Source organism: Stylophora pistillata, chromosome 8 (assembly GCF_964205215.1).
Source record: "Stylophora pistillata chromosome 8, jaStyPist1.2, whole genome shotgun sequence".
NCBI lineage: Eukaryota > Metazoa > Cnidaria > Anthozoa > Scleractinia > Pocilloporidae > Stylophora > Stylophora pistillata.
Window position 1 is genome coordinate 8,690,475 of NC_142526.1, and position 15,844 is coordinate 8,706,318.

At 37.0% G+C, this 15,844-nt stretch overlaps 1 long non-coding RNA gene across 1 annotated transcript; it reads right to left on the bottom strand.

Moving 5' to 3' along the window:
* Nucleotides 1-6,104: 6,104 nt before the first annotated feature.
* Nucleotides 6,105-8,523, bottom strand: LOC148724812 (uncharacterized). Its single transcript, XR_015991053.1, has 3 exons — nt 8,487-8,523; nt 7,367-7,462; nt 6,105-6,341 (listed from the first exon to the last, which is right to left on the bottom strand). It is a non-coding gene; the product is annotated as an uncharacterized LOC148724812 (long non-coding RNA).
* Between the last annotated feature and the right edge of the window lie 7,321 nt (nt 8,524-15,844).

A 15,844-nucleotide genomic window follows, 5' to 3' on the forward strand; every position in this document is an offset into this window, starting at 1 on the left:
TAGCTCACCAAATCATAGGAATTCTTATTAATGGTTCGAAGTGGTACTCAGAATGAGGCAAAAAAAGAATACTCTATCCAGCAATAATGGGCATCAACTTTTCAAGCAAGGCTTATCAAAGTAACACTTGAAAAGAACTTAATGGGTAGAAAGTCTCAAGCGCATGAGACAGTTTGATATTGACTAATGGCAAAACTGCGCAGTTTTAAACGATATCTAATCAAAACGTCCTTTGAGTCGTTCCTTTCAAGGTCATGATGTCCATCATCGAGTAACTGGCTTGGTGCGCACTTTTAGCAGTACCTTTTTTTCCCATCGATGATTTTTTTCAATTACTCTAATTTAAAGAGGATAATTTATACACTAAAAATTAGGCAAAGAAAATATAGGTAACCGTGCTCGTTCGAAAGCTATAGACCATCGTACCTCTTTACCTGATCTATCGATTGAAAACCAATACTCTGATCCAAGGATGTGTGCACGCTTATTCCCCTGATTACATTTTTTTTATGCGCAGTACACGATGTAATACTGATAATTCAACTTAAACATTCTTGACTAGTCACCACCATCAAACAAATTTAGCCCTTCCTTTAAAAAGAGCATTGGTCTCCAAATGATTTTTTTCCAGGTTTGCGTTACTCTCTACCCAAGTTTCCTAGTAGCTCGCGAGAAAATTATTTTATGATTAGGCTAGCAATACATCGTTACCAAAGAAACAACAAGAAAGGAATAGAAAGAGCTCGCAACTTTTGGAACGTTTTTCTCAGCAGCGAAAAACATTCTACCAACCATACAAAACTAGACCTTCAAACTTTGCCAAAACCTGACATAACAAATACAATTTTTGCTTCTAACGTACCCTTACTGTTTTGTTAACATCAGCTCCGTTCTCTAAAAGTAACCCAACAATATCAATGTTACCATTCCTTACAGCTGCACTGAGCGGAGTGTCCTAAAAGGAGGAAAAAAATTGCAAAAAGCAAGGTAATGTATAAAAGTCAAATTCTCCTCTTTTAATGGCCACGGTAAGGATAAATCTGTGTTTGGAACAGCTGCATTCTGCAGGACTTTTTCAAGCTAAGATCAGAAGGAGTTTAACCTTGTACAATAGTTCACCAAATCATAGGAAATCTTATTAATGGTTCGAAGGGGTACTCAGAATGAAGAAAAAAAAGAATACTCTATCCAGGAATAATGGGCATTTAAAACTTTTTAAGGAAGGCTTAAAAAAGTAACACTTGAAAAGAACTTAATGGGCACAAAGGCTCAACGGCATGAGACAGTTTGATATTGACTAATGGAAAATCAGCGCAGTGTTGAACGATATCTGATCAAAACGTCCTTTGAGTCGTTCCTTTCAAGGTCATGATTTCTATCATCGAGTAACCGACTTGATGCACACTTTTAGCAGTACCTTTTTTACCCCTCGATGATTTTTATTCAATTACTCTAATTTAAAGAGGATAATTTATACACTAAAAATTAGGCAAAGAAAATATAGGTAACCGTGCTCGTTCGAAAGCTATAGACCATCGTACCTCTTTACATCATCTATCGATTGAAGACCAATACCATCATCCAGGGATGTGTTCATGCTTATTCCCATGATTACATCTTTATTATGCGCAGTACACCATGCAATACTGCTTATTCAACTTAAAACTTCTCGGCTAGTCACCACCATGAAACAAATTTAGCCCTTCCTTTAAAAAGAGCATTGGTCTCCAAATAATTTTTTTCCAGGTTTGGGTTACTTTCTACCCAAGTTTCCTAGTAGCTCGCGAGAAAATTATTTTATGACTAGGCTGGCACTACATGGTTACCAAAGAAACAACAAGAAAAGAATAGAAAGAGCTCGCAACTTTTGGAACGTTTTTCTCAACAGCGAAAAAAATTCCACCAACGATACAAAACTTGACTTTCAAACTTTCCCTAAGCCCGACATAACAAATAAAATTTTTGCTTCTAACGTACCGGTATACGTAAAGGTAACCCAATAATAAGAGCGTGACAATTCTGTAATGCTGCAGTGTCCTATAAGTAGGAAAAAAATTGGAAAAATCACGGTAATGTATAAAGGTCATATTCTCCTCTCTTAATGGCCACGGTAAGGATAAATATGCGTTTGGTACAACTACATTCTGCAGGACTTTTTCAAGCGAACGTCAGAAGGAGTTTTACCTTGTACAATAGTTCACCAAATAAGAGAAATTCTTATTAATGGTTCGAAGGGGTACTCAGAATGAGGCAAAAAAAGAATACTCTATCCAGGAATAATGGGCATCAACTTTTCAAGCAAGGCTTATCAAAGTAACACTTGAAAAGAACTTATTGCATAGAAAGTCTCAAGCGCATGACACAGTTTGATATTGACTAATGCAAAAACTGCGCAGTTTTAACGATATCTAATCAAAACGTCCTTTGAGTCGTTCCTTTCAAGGTCATTTCCATCATCGAGTAATCGGTTTGGTGCACACTTTTAGCAGTACCTTTTTTACCCGTCGATGATTTTTTTTCAATAACTCTAATTTAAAGAGGATAATTAATACACTAAAGATTAGGCAAAGAAAATATAGGTAACCGTGCTCGTTCGAGAGCTATAGACCATCGTACCTCTTTACCTGATCTATCGATTGAAAACCAATACCATAATCGAGGGATGTGTCCACGCTTATTCCCCTGATTACATATTTTTTATGCGTAGTAAACGATGCAATACTGATAATTCAACTTAAACATTCTTGACTAGTCACCACCATCAAACAAATTTAGCCCTTCCTTTAAAAAGAGCATTGGTCTCCAAATAATTTTTTTTCCAGGTTTGCGTTACTTTCTACCCAAGTTTCCTAGTAGCTCGCGAGAAAATTATTTTATGATTAGGCTAGCAATACATCGTTACCAAAGAAACAACAAGAAAGGAATAGAAAGAGCTCGCAACTTTTGGAACGTTTTTCTCAGCAGCGAAAAACATACTACCAACCATACAAAACTAGACTTTCAAACTTTGCCAAAACCTGACATAACAAATACAATTTTCGCTTCTAACGTACCCATACTGTTTTGTTCACATCAGCTCCGTTCTCTAAAAGTAACCTAACAATATCAATGTTACCATTCCTTACAGCTGCACTGAGCGGAGTGTCCTAAAAGGAGGAAAAAAATTGCAAAAAGCAAGGTAATGTATAAAAGTCATATTCTCCTCTTTTAATGGCCACGGTAAGGATAAATCTGTGTTTGGAACAGCTGCATTCTGCAGGACTTTTTCAAGCTAAGATCAGAAGGAGTTTAACCTTGTACAATAGTTCACCAAATCATAGGAATTCTTATTAATGGTTCGAAGGGGTACTCAGAATGAAGCAAAAAAAGAATACTCTATCCAGGAATAATGGGCATCAACTTTTCAAGCAAGGCTTAAAAAAGTAACACTTGAAAAGAACTTAATGGGCACAAAGGCTCAACGGCATGAGACAGTTTGATATTGACTAATGGAAAATCAGCGCAGTTTTAAACGATATCTGATCAAAACGTCCTTTGAGTCGTTCCTTTCAAGGTCATGATTTCCATCATCGAGTAAACGACTTGATGCACACTTTTAGCAGTACCTTTTTTTCCACTCGATGATTTTTATTCAATTACTCTAATTTAAAGAGGATAATTTATACACTAAAAATTAGGCAAAGAAAATATAGGTAACCGTGCTCGTTCGAGAGCTATAGACCATCGTACCTCTTTACCTCATCTATCGATTGAAAACCAATACCATGATCCAGGGATGTGCGGAGGCTTATTCCCCTGATTACATTTTTTTATGCGCAGTACACGATGCAATACTGATAGTTCAACTTAAACATTCTCGACTAGTCACCACCATCAAACAAATTTAGCCCTTCCTTTAAAAAGAGCATTAGTCTCCAAATAATTTTTTTTCCAGGTTTGCGTTACTTTCTACCCAAGTTTCCGAGTAGCTCGCGAGGAAATTATTTTATGGCTAGACTGGCACTACATCGTTACCAAAGAAACAACAAAAAAGGAAGAGAAAGGGCTTGCAACTTTTGGAACGTTTTTCTCAACAGTGTAAAAAATTCGACCAACCATACAAAACTAGACTTTCAAACTTTGCCTAAACCCGACATAAGAAATACAACTTTTGCTTTTAACGTACCCATACTCCTTTCTTCACATCAGCTACCTCCATTAAACGTATTACAGAATAGATGTCACAATTCTTTACAGCTTCAGTGAGCGGAGTGTCCTCTTATAAGTAGGAAAAAAATTGGAAAAAGCACGGTAATGTATAAAGGTCATATTCTCCTCTTTTAATGGCCACGGTAAGGATAAATCTGCGTTTGAAGCAAATACATTCTGCAGGACTTTTTCTAGCTAAGATCAGAAGGACTTTTACCTTGTACAATAGTTCACCAAATCATACGAATTCTTATTAATGCTTCGAAGGGGTACTAAGAATGATGCAAAAAAAAAGAATACTCTATTCAGGAAAAATGGGCATCTAACACTTTTCAAGCAAGGCTTATCAAAGTAACACTTTAAAAGAACATAATGGGTAGAAAGTCTTAAGCGCATGAGACAGTTTGATATTGACTAATGGCAAAACTGCGCAGTTTTAAACGATATCTACTCAAAACTTCATTTAAGTCGTTCCTTTCAAGGTCATGATTTCCATCATCGAGTAACGGGCTTGGTGCACACCTTTGGCAGTACGTTTTTTCCCGTCGATTATTTTTTTTCAATTACTCTAGTTTGAAGAGGATAATTTATACACTAAAACTTAGGTAAAGAAAATATAGGTAAGCGTGGTCGTTCAAAACCTATAGACCATCGTACCTCTTTACCTGATCTATTAATTGAAAACCAATACCATGATCCAGGGATGTATGCACGCTCATTCCCCTCATTACATATTTTTTTATGCGGAATACACCATGCAATACTGATACTTCAACTTAAACATTCTCGACTAGTCACCACCATCGAACAAATTTAGCCCTTCCTTTAAAAAGAGCATTGGTCTCCAAATAATTTTTTTTCCAGGTTTGCCTTACTCTCTACCCAAGTTTCCTAGCAGCTCCCGTTGAAATTATTTTATGACTAGGCTAGCACCACATCGTTCCCAAAGAAACAACAAAAAAGGAATAGAAAGAGCTCGCAACTTTTGGAACGTTTTTCTCAACAGCGAAAAAAATTCGACCAACCATACAAAAAATGACGTTCAAACTTTGCCTAAACCCGACATAACAAATACAATTTTTGATTCTAACGTACCCATACTCCTTTGTTGACATCAGCTCCTTTTTTTAAAGGTAACCTAACAATATCAGTGCCAACATTCTTTACAGCTGCAGTGAGCGGAGTGTCCTCCTATAAGCAGGAAAAAAATTGGAAAAAGCACGGTAATGTATAAAGGTCATATTCTCCTCTTTTAATGGCCACGGTAAGGATAAATCTGCGTTTGGAACAACTACATTCTGCAGGACTTTTTCAAGCTAAGGTCAGAGGGAGTTTTACCTGGTACAATAGTTCACCAAATCATAGGAATTCTTATTAATGGTTCGAAGGGGTACTGAGAATGAAGCAAAAAAACAATACTCTATCCAGGAATAATGGGCATCTAAAACTTTTCAAGCAAGGCTTATCAAAGTAACACTTGAAAAGAACATACTGGGTAGAAAATCTCAAGCGCATGAGACAGTTTGATGTTCACTAATGGAAAAACTGCGCAGTTTTAAACGATATCTAATCAAAACGTCGTTTAAGTTGTTCCTTTCAAGGTCATGATTTCCATCATCGAGTAACGGGTTTGGTGCACACTTTTCGCAGTACCTTTTTTTCCCATCGATGTTTTTCTTTCAATTACTCTAATTTAAAGAGGATACTTTATACACTAAAACTTAGGCAAAGAAAATATATGTAACCGTGCTCGTTCGAGAGCTATAGACCATCGTACCTCTGTACCTGATCTATCGATTGAAAACCAATACCATGATCCACGGATGTGTGCATGCTTATTCCCCTGATTACATATTTTTTTATGCGCAGTACACGATGCAATACTGATAATTCAACTTGAACATTCTCGACTAGTCACCACCATCAAACAAATTTAGCCGTTTCTTTCAAAAGAGCATTGGTTTCCAAATAATTTTTTTTCGAAAAACAATTCGACCAACCTTTCAAAATTTTGCCTAAACCCGACATTACAAGTACAATTTTTGCTTCTAACGTACCCGTACTCCTTTATTGACATCAGCTCCGTTCTGTAAAAGTAACCTAACAATATCAGTGTAACCATTCTCTACAGCTGTAGTGAGCGGAGTGTCCTCCTATAAGTAGAAAAAAAATTGAAAAAGCACGGTAATGTATAAAGGTCATATTCTCCTCTTTTAATGGCCACGGTAAGGATAAATCTGCGTTTGGAACAACTACATTCTGCAGGACTTTTTCAAGCTAAGGTCAGAAGGAGTTTTACCCGGTACAATAGTTCACCAAATCATAGGAATTCTTATTAATGCTTCGAAGGGGTACTAAGAATGAAGCAAAAAAACAATACTCTATCCAGGAATAATGGGCATCTAAAACTTTTCAAGCAAGGCTTATCAAAGTAACACTTGAAAAGAACATACTGGGTAGAAAATCTCAAGCGCATGAGACAGTTTGATATTCACTAATGGAAAAACTGCGCAGTTTTAAACGATATCTAATCAAAACGTCGTTTAAGTTGTTCCTTTCAAGGTCATGATTTCCATCATCGAGTAATGGGTTTGGTGCACACTTTTCGCAGTACCTTTTTTTCCCATCGATGTTTTTCTTTCAATTACTCTAATTTAAAGAGGATAATTTATACACTAAAAATTAGGCAAAGAAAATATATGTAACCGTGCTCGTTCGAGAGCTATAAACCATCGTACCTCTTTACCTCATCTATCGATTGAAAACCAATACCATGATCCACGGATGTGTGCACGCTTATTTCCCTGATTAGATATTTTTTTTATCCGGAGTACACGATGCAATACTGATATTTCAACTTAAACATTCTCGACTAGTCACCACCATCAAACAAATTTAGCCGTTCCTTTCAAAAGAGCATTGGTCTCCAAATAATTTTTTTTCCAGGTTTGCGTTACTTTCTACCCAAGTTTCCTGGCAACTCGCGTGGAAATTATTTTATGACTAGGCTGGCACTACATCGTTACCAAGGAAACAACAAGAAAAGAATAGAAAGAGCTCACAACTTTTGGAACGTTTTTCTCAACAGCGAAAAAAATTCGACCAACCATACAAAACTTGACTTTCAAAATTTTGCCTAAACCCGACATTACAAGTACAATTTTTGCTTCTAACGTACCCGTACTCCTTTATTGACATCAGCACTTTTCTCTAAAAGTAACCTAACAATATCAGTGTCACGATTCTTTACAGCTGCAGTGAGCGGAGTGTCCTCCTATAAGTAGGAAAAAGAATGGAAAAAGCACGGTAATGTATAAAAGTCATATTCTCCTCTTTTAATGGCCACGGTAAGGATAAATCTGCGTTTGGAACAACTACATTCTGCAGGACTTTTTCAAGCGAAGGTCAGAAGGAGTTTTACCTTGTACAATAGTTCACCAAATCATAGGAATTCTTATTAATGGTTCGAAGGGGTACTAAGAATGAGGCAAAAAAACAATACTCTATCCAGGAATAATGGGCATCTAAAACTTTTCAAGCAAGGCTTATCAAAGTAACACTTGAAAAGAACATACTGGGTAGAAGTTCTCAAGCGCATGAGACAGTTTGATATTCACTAATGGAAAAACTGCGCAGTTTTAAACGATATCTAATCAAAACGTCGTTTAAGTTGTTCCTTTCAAGGTCATGATTTCCATCATCGAGTAACGGGCTTGGTGCACACTTTTCGCAGTACCTTTTTTCCCCATCGATGTTTGTTCTTCAATTACTCTAATTTAAAGAGGATAATTTATACACTAAAAAGTAGGCAAAGAAAATATAGGTAACCGTGCTCGTTCGAGAGCTATAGACCATCGTACCTCTTTACCTCATCTATCGATTGAAAACCAATACCATGATCAAGGGATATGTGCACGCTTATTCCCCTGATTACATATTTTTTTATGCGCAGTACACGATGCAATACTGATAATTCAACTTGAACATTCTCGACTAGTCACCACCATCAAACAAATTTAGCCCTTCCTTTCAAAAGAGCATTTGTCTCCAAATGAATTTTTTCCAGGTTTGCGTTACTTTCTACCCAAGTTTCCTAACAGCTCGCGAGGAAATTTTTTTATGACTAGGCTGGCACTACATCGTTACCAAAGAAACAACAAGAAAGAAATAGAAAGAGCTCGCAACTTTTGGAACGTTTCTCTCAACAGCGAGAAAAATTCGACCAACCATACAAAACTTGACTTTCAAAATTTTGACTATACTCGACATAACAAATACCATTTTTGCTTCTAACGTACCTGTACTCCTTTGTTGACATCAGCACTGTTCTCTAAAGGTAACCTAACAATATCAGTGTAACGATTCTTAACAGCTGCAGTGAGCGGAGTGTCCCCCTATAAGTAGGAAAAAAATTGGAAAAAGCACGGTAATGTATAAAGGTCATATTTTCCTCTTTTAATGGCCACGGTAAAGATAAATCTGCGTTTGGAACAACTACAATCTGCAGGACTTTTTTAAGCATAAGGTCAGAAGGAGTTTCTCCTTGCATAACAGTTTACGAAATCATAGGAATTCATAATATTGGTTAAAAGGGGCACTGAGAGTGAAGCTACAAAATAATACTCTATTCCGGAATAATGGAGATCTAACTTTTCAAGCAAGGCTTTTCAAAGTAACTCTTGAAAAGAACACAATGTGTAGAACGTCTCAAGGGAACAATTTAAACAGCCATACGAAATTTGCCTTTCAAATTCTGACTAAACGCGACATCACAAATAGAAGTTATGTTTCTAACGTACCCATTTTTCTTTGTTGACATCAGCTCCGTTCTCCGTAAGCACCCTTACAACATCGGTGTGACCACTCTTTGCAGCTGCGGTGAGCGGAATGTCCTTCAAAATTTAGGAAAGAAAAAAATAGGAGAAAGTACAGTAATAGAAAGCTCATATTCTCTTCCGTAATGAACAACGTAAGGATATATGCTTGAATCTGCTTTAGAGACGAATACACTCCGTAAGTGCTTTTTAAGCATATGGTGAGAAGGAGTTTTTCCTTGGATAACAGTTCACCAAATCATAGGAATTCATAGTAATAGTTATCAAAAGGCACTCAGAATAAAGCATTCTAACGATCCCCCCCCCCCCAGCTTGACATGGCTTCTGTCTATGCATAGTTTCCTCCTGTTTAACCACCAGTTTCAAACCTTTAATAGCTTTTCAGTTCTGGTCTGATGGAGATAGCTTTTTGAAGCTCACAAATTTAGATCAAAACTATGTAAACTAAATAATAATCGATTCGGAAATATTGGGTATAACTTTTCAAGCATAGGTTTTTAAGTTAATATTTGAAAAAAACTTGATAGGTAGAAGGTCTCGGGCGTAAGGAAAAATTTGATATAAATTTGTGGAAAATTACGACATCGACTCAAAAACGTTCCTCGAGTCGTTCCCTTCCAGGTGATAATTTGCGTCACAAGGTAACGGGCTGCGTGGACATTTTCAGCTATACCTTTTTCCCATCAGGGAGTTTTAAGGGGGGGGGTGGGGATAATTGTACACTGAAATTACCCAATAAAAAAATCTAGTTCACCGTGCTCCTTCATTAGCTATAGACCATCGTACCTCTTCACCTGGTCCATTGATTGAACAACAGTACCATGTTCTAGGAATGCACGCAAGCTCATTTGCTTGATTACGTGTTTTTTAATGCGATGTACAAGATGCGCAATGACACTGAAAAGTCACCTTAAACATTTTCAACACATTACGACGCAATTTCCTGGACAAGAAAGAAAGAGGGAGAGCTTCCATCTTTGTGCAACGTTTTTCTTAACAAGAAAAATTTGAACAGCCATACGAAATTTGACTTTCAAATTCTGACTAAACTCGACATGCCAAATACAATTTATGCTTCTAACGTACCCTTCCTCCTTTGTTGAGATAAGCTCCGTTCTCTATGAGCAACCTAACAGTATCAGTGCAACCATTTCTTGCAGCGTGAGCGAGTGGAGTGTCCTCCAATTCCTAGAAAACAGAATACACAATTAAAAAGCACAGTGATATATGACGCGGCCATTCTGTTCTTCAATGACCAATGTAAGGATATGGTTGAATCTACTTTTAATACAACAACATTCTTCACTTGTGTAAGCATAGGTTCAGAAGGAGTACTGCCTTGTAAAACAGTTAAACAAATCATATAGAAACTATAGAAAGTATATAAACTAAATAATACTCGAGTTGGACCGAAGTTATGAAATAAAAAAGACAGGTCACCGTACTCGTTTAAGAGCAAGAGACCATCGTACCTCTTTATCTGGTTCATTAATTGCAAAAGAATACTATGCTCTGGGAATGCACGCGAGCTTATTCGCCTGATTATGGCTTTTTTTTGTTTTTTTGTTTTTTTTTTTGTTTTAGTGGGGGGTACCAGATGCGCAATGACACTGAGAAATCACCTTAAACATTCTTAACACATTACCACGAAATTTCCTCGCAGTTAAGTCTAATGAACAACAATTTAATCCTGATGAATCTCTTGCACTTAGCTACAAAAATTCAGGGCATTCAAATGTTTGTGATTCTAAACAAATTTAGCCGTTCCTTAAAAAAGCTTTGGTCTCCAAGTATTTTCTGGCCAGGTTTACCCTGTTATCTATCCAAGTTTTCTGGCAGCTCGCGAGCATATCATCTTATGACCAAGGTGACACTATCACGTTACGAAAGAAACAACGAGAAAGAAATACAATGTTTTGCTCGACAGAAAGAAATATTTTAGCAGCCAAATGAAATTTTACTTTCAAACTCCGACATAAGGTTACCGTGCACCTTCAGGGGTGTCTTGCGTGCAAGCGATGTTGCGCGTCCGGTTTAAACTATAGATATCTAAACCCCTAGATCAAATTAAAGCATATAGGACTGGCTATGAGACTATACCAAAAATTTAAAAAAAAATTAATTGTCGAATTTTTCACGACTTCTAAATGCGAGCCCCCGAATCACCTTTGAACGTTACATGTTAAAGCGAATTTTGTTTTTCGCTTATTTAATGTGTTCCTCCGTTTCCGGGGCCAAAGCGCTAAAAAAAACGTGTCTGTGATTTGCTATATTCAATTTCAGTGAAAAATTACAGAACATTTTTGAAATAGGATTAAAAAATGTGGAGTGATAGTACAAAAATCGCTCTTGAAAAAAAAGTATTTAGAAATGAAAAATTCGGAGACATGTTGTTGTTGTTTATTAGTAAAACTAGCTACTGTCAAAATTTGAGAGCAATCGAACAAATTCCCTTTGACTTGTAGCTCTTAAAAGATGATTCGGGCGCTCGCATTTAGAAGTCGTGAAAAATTCGACAATTAATTTTTTTTCAAAATTTTTGGTATAGTCTGAGAGCCAGTCCTATAAGCTTTAATTTGATATAGGAGTTTAGATATTTACAGTTTAAACCGGACGCACTACATCGCTTGCACGCGAGACACCCCTGAAGATCCACGGTAACCTTAAATCTACATTACAAATATACGCTTCTATCATACCCCTCCTAGTTTGTTGACATCAGCTCCATTCTCTATAAGTAATCTAGAAATATCAGTGTGACCTTTCGTTACAGCTGCAGTGAGTGGAGTGTCCTTCAAAATGTAGGAAAGAAAGCAAAGGAGAATCACAGTAATATATGAAGCTCATATTCTCTTCTTTAATGATTAACGTAAGGAAATGCGGTTGAATCTGTCATACAAAATAATTTAAACAGCCATACAAAAATTGACTTTCAAACTCTGAACAACGAATTAATTATGGTGAATTTGGTGCACAAATCCAAATAAGAAAAAAATAGGGCTGTTACAAGTTTTGCGATTCTAAACAAATTTAGTCCTTCCTTGAAAAAGGCTTTGGTCTCAAAACATTTTCTGGCCAGGTTTGCCTTCCTAACTGTCCAAGCTCTTACAGCTCGCGAGCATATTATTCTATGACCGAGGTAGTACTTTGGCGTTACGAACGAATCAACAAGAAAGAAAGAGAAAGAGCACGCATCTTCGTGCGACGTTTTGCTCAACAATAAGAAAAATTTGAACAGCCATACGAAATTTGCCTTTCAAATTCTGACTAAACTCGACATCACAAATACAATTCATGTTTCTAACGTACCCATTCTTCTTTGTTGACATCAGCCTTGTTCTCTATGAGCAACCTTACAATATCAATGTGACCATTCTTTGCAGCTGCAGTGAGTGGAGTGTCCTTTAAAATGTAGGAAAGAAACAGTCTGCAGGTGTTTTCAAGCATAAGGTCAGAAGGAATGTTACTTTGTACTAAATCATAGGAATTCATACTACTGATTAGGAGGGACACTAAGAATGAAGCAACAGAATGATCCCCCTCACCACTGACATGGTTTCTGTCTATGCAAAGTTTCCTTGTGTTAAACCATGTTTGAAGATGGTTTATTAGTTTCCTTGCGATGGTAAAACACCTTTTGGAGCTCAAAATGAGAGATAAAAAAGCTAAATAATACACGTTCTAGAAAATAATGGACATGTAACTCCTCAAAGTGACAGAATTAGGTTTAGAAATAACGATAGATCGATTCGCAATCGTGATAGAATCATCATAAGCTCAGGGTACTTATTAAGGATCGTAGGGAATAACAAATGTTATGGAATTGATAATAATAATAATAGTAATAGTGATAATGATAATGATAATAATAATAATAATAATAATAATAATAATTATAATAATAATGATGATGATAGTAATAAGATCTGCTTGCTGGGATCTCCGCGAATCCTCAGAGGGATGCTTAGTGTATGAACAGCATGATTTGACTTGAGTGACTGATGCTCTTGCAAAAAAAGGAACACCAGCAAAGACCGTGATAGAAGAGGAAACAATAATAACAATAACAAAAATAATAATAATGTAGAGCTTTAAAGCTTAGACCATAAAATCCAAATCATTTAGGTGTTAGGGTTATTTACAAGAATATTCCAAATCAAAGTGATCTAAGTATTTAAAACTTCGAACACAACATATTTGAGAGTACTAACTGTTGTCATCTAATCAGTTTAAACTGAAAACAAACAGAAACATAGGCATGCTACGCGTGCAGGAGTTTTTTTCCTTTTGGATGTGGGGGCTGGAATGGGGCACTAAGTATGGACACTGTCTGTCACGGTATTTTTGAAAAAGAAAAAGATGTGACGATAGTTTTTCGCGCCCAAACTGGGAAACTCAACCTTCGCGGACGGCACAACAATAACTGGGGGAAATGAACGCGGTAGAGTCCACTCGGCAGCGAGAACGGAAACTCGTCACGGAAAATGGTGCACAGAGATCTACTTCGAGCTAACTTATACGGACGTCAAGGATGAGGCAGCGTTTTGGTTTCATAGTACACTTATTCTAGGTCAGGCCAACAACTGACATGACATCTAGCGTACGCAAGTTGGTAATCGAAAAGCCTTTACGAAATGCGTACTTAAGTACTGAGCTGGTATAAGGTTCTGTTGTCCTCCAAATTGAAAATATCTATATAAGAATTACAAAGGAACGGAAAACTTGTATTTAAAGCAAAAAGGATTCACATTGAAAGTTTCATGTGTCGAAATTGGAAGACCATGTTCAATAAACTTAAGGCCATTAAAAATAGGAAACTTAGGTGAGAATTCGCAGCTTTGATATTGAAAATATACCCCGGGAAATTACAACAGAGCAGCTTACAAAATAAGTTGAAAACTACAATTAAAAGTTTCCGCTTATCTAAGCAAGGTTGGTGTTAAGTTTGATCGTATGAAAGGAAATTGAAGTTTCGAGTATAACCTCAGCTGCCAACTACCATAAGAACCTATTTTGCCAGAAAGACCATTAGCACTTTTATCTATCAAAAATTTCACTTCAAAATTTACTTGTGGCTTTTATCTTTTTAAAAACACCGCAATCAAAGAAACTCGCATGAATTGAGAACGGCTAGAATACCAAAAACAACGAATAAATATGCTTAAACATCCACACGGAAAAGTCACTAAATTTTCTCGTAACAAAGAGCATTTACTTTCAAAATATTCTACTGAAAATATCGTTCACTGGAGAACAACAAAAAACCCTTCCAATTTATCTGAAATAAACTCAGACACAAGTATTTTTATTGTCTGTTGCAATTGGTGTCTAAATAACAGTTGGGGAAAATATACTGTATTTATACCACACTTCCTGCACTTTCTTCCACAGCCCTAATTTGGTCTCGTCATGCAGCGTTCTTTCTCCCAAGTTGTGTGACGAGACCAAACAATGACCTGCTCGTAGCCTATGACAATGCTTGCCGTCAATCCTTTGTTAGAGACAAAGTCTTAATTATTCAGTCACAACTAATTGCCTCAAAAGCATTCCTCCATATAATTTTGCAGTGGAAAGCAATTCCATCTCTAAAGACTTTGAACAAAGATGTTTTGCGGTCTCTGTTCTTCCAACAAGTGAAAATAGATTAAACGCAGAGATAAGTATCATTGTACAAAGCACAACAACGTAGGCTCCTTATTTGGTTGTTGACTATCTGGACCTCTGGAATGCGTGTGAAAATACGTGATAAAATACAGGATGTTTTAAAAGGAAATGGCAGGTGAGAGGGTAAAGTCCAAGGTAGCTAAAAACGAATTTTATTGGTAGAAAACGTCTGACCGTGTGAGAATTGCGTGGAAGTTGATTAACAGTAACATTAAATTCCTTGTGAAATTATTTCAGTGAGGTAAGATTATGTCATAAAATTTACGTTCATTGTCCACTGGAAAATGGCATTTAATTTGAGAAAGTCTGGTCCACAGTGGCGAGTAAAAAGTAAACACGTGATTGTAGCGTAAAAATACCGTTTAAACACAATATTCAATTCATGGAGAACTTTTAGAAGCAAAGAAACGAATATTTAACATGGCAGTCGACGCAGAGGTAATTATAACTTGGTGGTCTTTTCAACCTTTCCAAAAAGAGCAACCAGTAGGCAAAAACAAGACTATCTATGAAATATTGATTATGCAAATACTTTGCGCAAGTGTTACCGAGTCAGCAAAACAGGCTCCACCAAAACAAAAAGCTCTAGTGACAAATTCGTGTTAGGCCTTTGGCTGACGGTGTGCGCGTTGTAAGTGCAGGAGCAGAACACAAAATACGTTTTAACTTGTAAATGGCAGAGAAATTCCCTAATGATCTGTCTAATCCCGACAGATCATGGCAAAAAAAGTTCTCAGTAACAGTAACAGTAATGTGAAGGTGTAGTCTGATCGTCCGGGTGAGTGTAGTCCTGAGAAGGACTGTTGTCGGTGGTAGTGACTGACGTTTCGACAACCTGTGCGGAAGTCATCAGCAGAGTCAAGTGAATGATTGTTGTCAGTAGAATGTTCTTATTCCAGTTCGTGTGAAATGATCGGTTGGTTTTGCCGAGATGTTATTGGCTGTAAGACTCAAGTGACGTAAGTCGGTCGTGATTGGTCTGTTTCGATCTGTCGGTAAAGTTAGGTCGTTCTTTTTCGGTCGTTTGTGATGTTTATGCCTCCTACATCGGTGAGACTGGCAGAAACCTCACAACAAGACTGACTGAACACAGACGGGCGACGAGGAAAGGTGATGTCAGCAATCACATTGCTGAACACCATCGACTTACCAACCAC